The following is a 12353-nucleotide window of genomic DNA, read 5'->3' on the forward strand; positions in this document are numbered from 1 at the left end:
GCAGGGGTACCTTGGCCCACCCCCTAAATTTTGGCAAGGGTACATAGGACCACCCCCCTTAAATTTTGGAAATTGCCAAATCTAAAAATTTGGTATGGTAGCCTAGGACCACAGTATGTACCTCTATCCGTATTGGGGGTCTATGTCGTTCCCTTTCATGGGTAAAAAATTGCCAAAAAGTCAAATTTCGGGGGTTTTTGACCTAATTTATCCCCTTGGACGAGGTGTTATTACCCTATATAGTTATATGGGCGTATACAGAAGTTCATTCCCTTTCATAAGACATGGGTATATTAATGCACCCATTGAAAAATTTGGGAGGGGTACCTTGGCCCACCCCTTAAATTTTGGAAATTGACCAATTTACACATTTTGGTACAATAGTATAGAACCCTAATATGTATTATGATAAATTTGGGTGGTCCACATCGTTCCCTTCTAGGGGTACAAAATTGCCAAAATATAAACGTAAGCAATACGTAGTACCACGTGTTTGGTTTTTGGTCGATTTTATCCCCTTTGATGAGGTGTTATTATCCTATATAGTTATACGGTCATGTATAGGGGTCCATTACCTTTCATAAGATATGGGTATATTTGTGCACTCCTTTAAAAATTTGGGAGGGGTACTTTGGCCCACCCCTTAAATTTTGGAAATTGCTCATTTTATATATTTGGTATTATAGTATTGGACCCAGGTCCCTGGCCGGGGTCAATGACCTAGGGCTACATAGGACCACCCCCTCTAAATTTTGGCAGGGGTACCATGGCACACCCCCTAAATTTTGGCAGGGGTACATAGGACCACCCCCCTTAAATTTTGGAAATGGCCAAATCTAAAAATTTGGTATGGTAGCCTAGGACCATAGTATGTACCTCTATCAGTATTGGGTGTCTATGTCGTTCCCTTTCATGGGTAAAAAATTGCCAAAAAGTCAAATTTCGGAGGTTTTTGACCTAATTTATCCCCTTTAATGAGGTGTTATTACCCTATGTGGTTATATGGGCGTATACAGGGGTCCATTCCCTTTCATAAGACATGGGTATATTAATGCACCCCTGAAAAATTTGGGAGGGGTACCTTGGCCCACCCCTTAAATTTTGGAAATTGCTCATTTTATATATTTGGTATTATAGTATTGGACCCTAACATGTATTATCATAAATTTGGGTGGTCCACCTCGTTCACTTCTAGGGCTACAAAATTGCCAAAATATAAACGTAAGCAATACGTTGTACCACGTGTTTGTTCTTTTGGCCCAATTTATCCTCTTGGATGAGGTTCTATTACCTTATATGGTTATGTATAGGGGTCTATTCCCTATCATAAGACATAGGTACATTTCTGCACCCCGGGAGGGGTACTTTGGCCCACCCCTTAAATTTTAGAAATTGCTCATTTTATATATGTGGTTTTATAGTACTGGACCCTAACATGTATTATGATAAATTTGGGTGGTCCACCTCGTTCCGTTTTAGAGGTACAAAATTTCCAAAATATAAACGTAAGCAATACGTTGTACCACGTGTTTGGTTTTGACCTAAGTTATCCCCTTGGATGAGATCCTATTACCTTATATGGTTATATGGTTATGTATAGGGGTCTATTCCCTATCATAAGACATAGGTACATTTGTGCACTCCGGGAAGGGTACCTTGGCCCACCCCTTAAATTTTAGAAATTGCCCATTTTATATATTTGGTATTATAGTACTGGACCCTAACATCTATTATGATAAATTTGGGTGGTCCACCTCGTTCCCTTTTAGGGGTACAAAATTGTCAAAATATAAACGTAAGCAATACGTTGTACCACGTGTTTGTTTTGGCTCAATTTATCCCCTTGGATGAGGTCCTATTACCTTATATGATTATACGGTATGTATATTGGTCCATTCCCTATTATAAGACATGGGTATATTAATGCACCCTTTAAAAATTTGGGAGGGGTACCTTGGCCCACCTCTTTATTTTGGAAATTGCCCAATTTAAACATTTGGTATAATAGTATAAGACCCTAATATATATATATATATTACTATAAATTTGGGTGGTCCATCTCGTTCCCTTTCATGGGTACGAAATTGCCAAATTTTAGTACAACTACGTGTTTCGTTTTTTTCACCTAATTTATTCACTTGGATGAGGTCCTATTACCTAATATGATTATATGGTCATGTATAGGGGTCCATTTTCTATCATAAGACATAGGTACATTGATGCACCCCGGGAGGGGTACCACAGCCAATCCCTTAAATTTTGGAAATTTTTCAATTTAAGCATTCGCTATCATAGTACATGACCTCAATATGTATCATGATAAATTTGGGTGGTCCACCTTGTTCCCTTTCATGAGTAAAAAAAATGCCAAAATATAAACATAAGCAATATGTTGTATCACGTGTTTGGTTTTTGGCCCAATTTATCCCGTTTGATGCGGTCTTATTACCGTATATGGTCATATGGTCATGTATATAGGTTCATTTCCTATCATAAGACATGAGTACATTGATGCACCCTTTAAAAATTTGGGAGGGGTATCTTGACTCATCCACTCAGTTTTAGAAATTGTTTAATATAAGCATTTGGTATCTTCGTACAGGTCTTCAATATGTACCACTATAAATTTGGATGGTCCACATCGTTCCCTTTCATGGGTAAAGAACTACCAAAAATCAAATTTCGGAGGTTATTGACCCTTTGATAAGTATTTAGCACGTTATATGGTTTATTACCTTTATATGTTTATGTTCTCTTTTAAATTTGGGAATTATAAAATAACATAATTTGGTAAACGTTTTCTAGGACCCATTGTAGATGTTGGTGTTCCTCTTATGGCCAAATATTCAAAATTTAAAGGTTATTGACCGGCTTTATTATTGAATAACTACAGGATTTATTACTTTTTCATAAGACACAGGTGTATTTGTGTACCAATCTTAAATTTCGGGAGGGGTACATTTCTTATTGTCATATCAATAATTGGTAATTGTTCTTAAAATTGGATAGTATCTCATTCATTGGGTAAATCATTATGATCACGTGATCAGTTATTGACCTATGATGGGATTAGGAGTCCAGGACATTGGTACATTTAAACTTTGTAGGATAATTTGAGAATGCGTCATTGGTATTGATTATTACAGCCAAATATAAACGTAAGCAATACGATGTACCACGTGATTGACCTTGATGAGGTTGTGTACAGGGATACATAGCTAACCTTATTGAATCTTATGACTCATAGTCTTAAAGGAATACATGCTACAACACTGGCAAAGTTATTGTTGATGTAATTTGATTGGTTGATCACTATCTTTCGTGCAATCTGATTGGCTGATCACTATCTTTCGTGCAATCTGATTGGTTGCTGATTTTCAAATCTTTGCTGCATTCAGTTTTGTTTTAACATTTAAAAGTTTGAAACTTTGGTTTGACATTTTTTCGTTTGATATTTTTAGTTTAAAAATTTTTGTTTCGAAATTTTTTGTTTGAAAATTTTGTTTCAAAATTTTGTTTAAAATTTTTTCGTTTGAAATTTTTCGTTTCCAAAATTTTTTTTCTGTTTAAAAATTTTTGTTTGAACAGTTTTGTTTGGAAAATTTTGTTTCAAATTTTTTTGTTTGAAAATTTTTGTTTGAAAATTTTTTGTTTAACATTTTTAAAAGTTTGTGCACTCATTAGTAAAGAACCGGAACTGTTTAGAACTAAAACGTCTGGCAACATTTTGGTGCAATAGTACACGTCAGAAAATGATGCAACGTCATCAGTTTTGCGTCATATATAAGTATCGTTCGAGTTAGTATTCATGATAACATCATCATGGCTACTTGTCTGCAGTTTCTAAACACACGTGATGTAATGAAATCATTTACCAAGATTACTGATTTACAACAGAATGTACCTTATAGAATCTTAGCTAGCCAAACGATCCCTACAAAGTTTGGATTAAGAATCGTAGTGAAGCTTGAAAATGATAAGAATATAATTTTACCAGCAAGATATTTTCCCATGGAAGCATCAAAACAAGAAGAACTGCTGCGTTTCTTAAATACTGGATCTGTATCTTTATGTTACAAAGGATTCTTGGGTCGAAGTCATCAATTTGAATTTAGTACACAGCCAGATTCGTCAGCAATTGTGATGAAATCATGAATTCAAACGTCAGCACATCAGACATAGTTGTATGAATTTGGTTGGTCAGCATGACGTCAGCAACTGTGATGAAACCATGAATTCAAACGTCAGCACATTCCTTTCCAATGACGTCAGCCGTAGTTCTATAAATCAACCAATACACTGTCATCCCACGAAATCATTTGAGCAAGTGCTTTTCAGGAGGAAAGATGTGTACTTCTAACGATAAAGAGTTCATCTTCGCAAGCTATTATCCAATAAATATATTTCAAACAAAACATGTGATGATTGGTATCAGTGCTAAAACATTTGAACCAGTAACTCGATTGGGCAAAGCAGAACAATTTCGTGTACAACTGACCTGTGAAGAAAAGCAAATATTATGTTCACGAATCGACCAAATGAACGATTATTTTCATGATGAGCTAAATCTGACCATAGTCAAATCATTAGGCTCAAATCATGAAGTGGTGCTGCGTACAGTCCTCGAAGAGAAGATGGTGCTGTTACGTAAAAAGAGTACATTCCATGTCCCTCGCAACATGGTGTATCTAACACAAACGGAATGGAACAAATTCATCAGCGTATTTCAGTGTGTTAAACATGCAGCGGAAGTGTGCAACAAAACAAGTATATTCCTGAAAAAGTACTATTTTGAAAAATGTGTTATGCATATTGTACAACATGTATCTAGATATTGTGATGGTTGTCAACATCGTTCGTGGGTGCATAACTGTATTGATAAACAGTTTATTTGTGATCAAATGGACATTGAGTTTCCACCAATTGATATCGCAATAGACCTTAAAAGACTTCAATTGGAATTAAAATTATACGATAAAGTCAAACTAGTGCAAGAAGTTAAAAATACATTGTATCGACAATATCCAGAACCACTATCTGGTATGGATGTATGTGGAGTGTAATAAAATGATCCATTTCAATGAATTGTGTTTTTTCATTTCAAGTACAACCCCATATTCTGATGTGTACTATTGCACCACAATGTTGCCAGAGGTTTTAGTTCTAAACAGTTCCGGTTCTTTACTAATGAGTGCACAAACTTTTAAAAATGTCAAACAAAAAATTTTCAAACAAAAATTTTCAAACAAAAAAATTTGAAACAAAATTTGCCTAACAAAACTGTTCAAACAAAAATTTTTAAACAGAAAAAAAATTTTGGAAACGAAAAATTTCAAACGAAAAAATTTTAAACAAAAAAATTGAAACAAAAATTTACAAACAAAAAATTTTGAAACAAAAATTTCAAACAAAAACTTTTCAAACAAAAATTTCAAACGAAAAGTTTCAAACAAAATTTTGAAACAAAATTTTCAAACAAAAAATTTCGAAACAAAAATTTTTAAACTAAAAATATCAAACGAAAAAATGTCAAACCAAAGTTTCAAACTTTTAAATGTTAAAACAAAACTGAATGCAGCAAAGATTTGAAAATCAGCAACCAATCAGATTGCACGAAAGATAGTGATCAGCCAATCAGATTGCACGAAAGATAGTGATCAACCAATCAAATTACATCAACAATAACTTTGCCAGTGTTGTAGCATGTATTCCTTTAAGACTATGAGTCATAAGATTCAATAAGGTTAGCTATGTATCCCTGTACACTACCTCATCAAGGTCAATCACGTGGTACATCGTATTGCTTACGTTTATATTTGGCTGTAATAATCAATACCAATGACGCATTCTCAAATTATCCTACAAAGTTTAAATGTACCAATGTCCTGGACTCCTAATCCCATCATAGGTCAATAACTGATCACGTGATCATAATGATTTACCCAATGAATGAGATACTATCCAATTTTAAGAACAATTACCAATTATTGATATGACAATAAGAAATGTACCCCTCCCGAAATTTAAGATTGGTACACAAATACACCTGTGTCTTATGAAAAAGTAATAAATCCTGTAGTTATTCAATAATAAAGCCGGTCAATAACCTTTAAATTTTGAATATTTGGCCATAAGAGGAACACCAACATCTACAATGGGTCCTAGAAAACGTTTACCAAATTATGTTATTTTATAATTCCCAAATTTAAAAGAGAACATAAACATATAAAGGTAATAAACCATATAACGTGCTAAATACTTATCAAAGGGTCAATAACCTCCGAAATTTGATTTTTGGTAGTTCTTTACTCATGAAAGGGAACGATGTGGACCATCCAAATTTATAGTGGTACATATTGAAGACCTGTACGAAGATACCAAATGCTTATATTAAACAATTTCTAAAACTGAGTGGATGAGTCAAGATACCCCTCCCAAATTTTTAAAGGGTGCATCAATGTACTCATGTCTTATGATAGGAAATGAACCTATATACATGACCATATGACCATATACGGTAATAAGACCGCATCAAACGGGATAAATTGGGCCAAAAACCAAACACGTGATACAACATATTGCTTATGTTTATATTTTGGCATTTTTTTACTCATGAAAGGGAACAAGGTGGACCACCCAAATTTATCATGATACATATTGAGGTCATGTACTATGATAGCGAATGCTTAAATTGAAAAATTTCCAAAATTTAAGGGATTGGCTATGGTACCCCTCCCGGGGTGCATCAATGTACCTATGTCTTATGATAGAAAATGGACCCCTATACATGACCATATAATCATATTAGGTAATAGGACCTCATCCAAGTGAATAAATTAGGTGAAAAAAACGAAACACGTAGTTGTACTAAAATTTGGCAATTTAGTACCCATGAAAGGGAACGAGATGGACCACCCAAATTTATAGTAATATATATATATATATTAGGGTCTTATACTATTATACCAAATGTTTAAATTGGGCAATTTCCAAAATAAAGAGGTGGGCCAATGTACCCCTCCCAAATTTTTAAAGGGTGCATCAATATACCCATGTCTTATAATAGGGAATGGACCAATATACATACCGTATAATCATATAAGGTAATAGGACCTCATCCAAGGGGATAAATTGAGCCAAAACAAACACGTGGTACAACGTATTGCTTACGTTTATATTTTGACAATTTTGTACCCCTAAAAGTGAACGAGGTGGACCACCCAAATTTATCATAATAGATGTTAGGGTCCAGTACTATAATACCAAATATATAAAATGAGCAATTTCTAAAATTTAAGGGGTGGGCCAAGGTACCCTTCCCGGAGTGCACAAATGTACCTATGTCTTATGATAGGGAATAGACCCCTATACATAACCATATAACCATATAAGGTAATAGGATCTCATCCAAGGGGATAACTTAGGTCAAAACCAAACACGTGGTACAACGTATTGCTTACGTTTATATTTTGGAAATTTTGTACCCCTAAAACGGAACGAGGTGGACCACCCAAATTTATCATAATACATGTTAGGGTCCAGTACTATAATACCACATATATAAAATGAGCAATTTCTAAAATTTAAGGGGTGGGCCAAAGTACCCCTCCCGGGGTGCAGAAATGTACCTATGTCTTATGATAGGGAATAGACCCCTATACATAACCATATAAGGTAATAGAACCTCATCCAAGAGGATAAATTGGGCCAAAAGAACAAACACGTGGTACAACGTATTGCTTACGTTTATATTTTGGCAATTTTGTAGCCCTAGAAGTGAACGAGGTGGACCACCCAAATTTATTATAATACATGTTAGGGTCCAATACTATAATACCAAATATATAAAATGAGCAATTTCCAAAATTTAAGGGGTGGGCCAAGGTACCCCTCCCAAATTTTTCAGGGGTGCATTAATATACCCATGTCTTATGAAAGGGAATTGACCCCTGTATACGCCCATATAACTATATAGAGTAATAACACCTCGTCCAAGGGGATAAATTAGGTCAAAAACCCCCGAAATTTGACTTTTTGGCAATTTTTTACCCATGAAAGGGAACGACATCGACACACAATACGGATAGAGGTACATACTGTGGTCCTAGGCTACCATACCAAATTTTTAGATTTGGCCATTTCCAAAATTTAAGGGGGGTGGTCCTATGTACCCCTGCCAAAATTTAGGGGGTGGGCCATAATACCCCTGCCAAAATTTAGTGGGGGTGGTCCTATGTACCCCTAGGTCATTGACCCCGGCCAGGGACCATGGGTCCTGAGGCAGGGACCCAGGGGCCAAAAAGTGTCCTAAAGTAAGGCCCATACTACTTAAGCCATACTCTTTTACTAGTTCTGCTATGTTTAAATAGGGGTGGAATGAATACAGCCCTACTATGTGTGTTCGTAGTCTTATGTACACCCCCTTTGCTATGTTACTTAGGTTTTCATTGTCTGCTAAAATAGGGGTTGAAAAAAATGAATCTCATGTAATTTCTGATATGGTAAAATAGGGGTTGGAAAAGTGATCATAAAAGAGAACGAGTATGCCCCTTAAAAAGTGCTCATAAAAGGGAATGAATCTTATGTATTCTCTGCTCTGCTGTGTGTCCGTAATTTCTGCTATGGTAAAATAAGGGGTGGAAAAAGTGGTCATAAAAGAGATCGAATACACCCTTGCTATGTTACGTACTTTTATGTGTTATCTGCTCTTCTATGTGTTCGTAATATTATGTATTATCTGCTATGCTATGTGTTCGTAATCTTATGTGTTCAAATAGGGGTTGGAAAATGTGCTCATAAAAGGGTACGAGTAGGTACGAGTACACCCTTGCTATGTTACGTAGTCTTCTGCTCTTCTATGTGTTCGTAATCTTATGTGTTACCTGCTATGTTAAAATAGTGCTATGTGTTATCTGCTCTTATATGTGTTCGTAATCTTATGTGTTATCTGCTATGTTAAAATAGGGTTGAAAAATATGCTCATAAAAGTTAATGAGTTCACCCTTGCTATGTTACGTATTCTTATGTATTATCTGTTCTGCTGTGTGTTCATAGTCTCAGTGTAATTTCTGCTATGTTAAAATAGGGGTTGGAAAATATGCTCATAAAAGAGAATGAATACACCCCTAAAAAGTGCTCATAAAAGGGAACGAGTACACCCCCTTAAAAAGTGCTCACAAAAGGCAACAAATACACCCCTAAAATGGAGGTCGTAAAAGATCGTGGGTGGACGGTGCGTGGGTCATAGTGTATCGTGAGACACTGGAAAATTGAGTCCTTGCTCTCAGGAGACCCTGGAAAAAAGGCGATTTTTCAGCTACCGGGGGTCAGGTGCCACCCCTCTACTAACACTAAAAGTATTCCACATTACTGCTTACATTTCTCATGGCTTTCGCTTTCCAGTCTAATCAGGCCATTATTTTAAAACGAGTTAAAACGAGCTGAACGAGCGAGCGAGCCATTATCAAACTCGACTCAACTCGAAACTCGACCTCGAAAACAGCGACTTAGCTCAGAACTCAACTCAAGAAAATTACCTTTGACTCGCTCGAATTGAACTCGAGTCGAGTCGAATTTTGGCTCGACTCGTGCTCATTCCTATTCGTATTTGTATTTTATGTTTCCACTTCAAAAATTTCGACTCTTTTTTATCCGTTTGCCTGCTGTTTCCCGATTTCTCTTTCGGTGTCGTCCTTTATTTACACCATGCACTAATCTTATTCCCAGCTTGTGACCCGCTTCAATGTCTTATTCAGTTTAGGCTTTTCTCCTTACCTTGACTACACATGTGATTGATTTAATTCTCACTTTCCGCTCAGAACCGATGAAAATTATTATTATTATTATTATTATTATTATTATTATTATTATTATTATTATTATTATTATTATTATTATTATTATTATTATTGTACTATTGAACTTCTCAGCGAAGTAACTGTTTAATACGATATCATTTCTGTAATTTTACTCCATTGTATGTTATTTAGTTTATTAATGGGCACTAAATGGTCTCCAGATCATGGAATAAATTAACTTCGGAATGCACTTTAGTGGAAATATCATTACACGAACATTACCGGTTCCTTCCAAACATCAGGGCCTGAACTTAACAATATTTAGCTTATGATGTTGCATGAGAAGATAATGTAGGGGTGAAGTGTTGGATTTGTAAGTAATATAGATAATCAATATAGCTTCAAATCCTTTTCAAGTTATTTTATTTTCAAAGCAATCGTGAAGGATCAAAGAGTGACTTCTCATACTAAATGAGCAATCCTTAAGAAAATGGACGCGAATACTTGTATCATGATAGAGACGATTTACGCATGTTAATTGGGAAAGGGCAATGAAATTACTAGGACATTCGAAACACTTCGTTCATCTGCAGTATGCACATTTTAATTTATCGTTCTAAGGGAAAAACACTACACCATTTGCTATTGTTAAACTAACTTTGGCTAGCGCAATCGGTGGAATATGATGGTCTGTGTAATACGCACATTGCTGAAGAATTTTGTTATTGTAGAGACTCACATGTGTGAAATTCGGAAAAATATCGTTTTATCGATCATCGCCCTCTGATTCATACCCCTGATTAGATATACTTGTTTCCTCATTTTCATTGTATCACTTCTCTAATAAATGTCAGTGGAATTTTTACCAAGTTTTCACTTAACATTTCAAATGGGTAATACGTTCTCTTTTACCACCTCTCACGTGCTGTATGCATTATTAAAAAGTCATTCTGCTTGTAGTGGATTCGAATATACGTCCTTTATTTTTTCAATCTAGCGTCTTAGCCACTACATTCCTGCACTCTAACCATCTAGAATATGATAATTATATCAATACAGAGAAAACGGAGAAAAAGAAAGTAGAAATTGTCGAAGTGGGAACATAAAATGCCAATGCGAACATATGAGAAAAATAAACACACTGCTGAACAAGACTGCACTTATTTAATATAAAAACACATTTACTCGTGACGTTTCGATCTTCTAGCCAAGATCCTCATCAGACGTACACTGAGTGATACAAAAAACTACTTAAGTATATATACACAATTCATCTCCCTATCTGCTCTCTCATTGGCCCTTTCAAACAGCCAAGCAGAAGCGTGGAAATCTATCTCAGAGAAACTAACGCAATCTTTAAACATGTAAAAGAAAAGGGACATGATGTGAACTGGGAAGAATTTTATTGTGCTGGAACGGGAAAAAAGATTATGGCCGAGAAAGTGGAAAGAGACCTGGTGGATAGAAAAGGAAGGGGATGTAAACTTAATGAATTGGACCAAAGGTATCAGCATTAATAAAGAATGGAGAAATGTTATTGATAAATACAGAAAAATGTATATGAATTAATGTATTCAATGGTTGCTTGCTCCTTGTTGTTTCTTTCTGGTAGAATGTTATGTTGTTCCATTGGTGAGTTCAGATAAATTTCCACGCTTCTGATTGGCTGTTTGAACGGACTAATAAGAGAGCAGATAGGGAGATGAATTGTGTATATATACTTAAGAATTTTTTTTTGTATAACTCAGTGAACGTCTGATGAGGATCTTGGCTAGAAGATCGAAACGTCACGTGTAAATGTGTTTTTATATTAAATAAGTGCAGTCCCTTTCAGCAGGGTGTTTATTTTTCTCATTTTATTCGCAAGACGTTGACTATATTTGTGTGTTAAATGTGAACATATATTCCAAGAGCTAAACGTTTACCAAACAACGATCTTCGTGTAGTGGTTAAGGCGCTAGATTACAAATCCAAAGGATGGCGGTTCGAATTGTCCAAGGAGTATATACTTTTTTAGTTTTTTTAAAAATAATGCATAGAGCATATGAGAGGTGGTGAAAGAGAGCGTATTATCCTTTTAATACGTTAAGTGAAAAAGAGTTAAAAATTTCGGTGAAATTTATTAGAGAAGTGAATCAATGAAAACGAAGAAGCAGGTATATTTAATCAGGGGTATGTATCAGAGGGTGGTAATCTGAAAAACTGCAAAATTTCCCGAATTTCGCAATGTGAGTCTCTACGATAGGCAAATTTCTTCAGAAATGTGCCTATTGCAGAAACCATCTTGCCAGAAATGCCGTAAAATTTTTATGCAATTTTGCCCTCCAGTAGTAGGCCCCCGCGTATATTGCGTCGAGTCAGCAAAAATTTTTGTGACGTGATAGGTCAAAGGTCAATGACCTTGGCCTGGGGTCAATGACCTAGGGGTACCTAGGACCACCCCCTCTAAATTTTGGCAGGGGTACCATGGCCCACCCCCTAAATTTTGGCAGGGGTACATAGGACCACCCCCCTTAAATTTTGGAAATTGCCAAATTTAAAAATTTGGTATGCTAG

The sequence above is a fragment of the Thermobia domestica genome, chromosome 17 (genome assembly GCF_964235325.1).
Source record: "Thermobia domestica chromosome 17, izTheDome1.hap1.1, whole genome shotgun sequence".
Lineage (NCBI taxonomy): Eukaryota > Metazoa > Arthropoda > Insecta > Zygentoma > Lepismatidae > Thermobia > Thermobia domestica.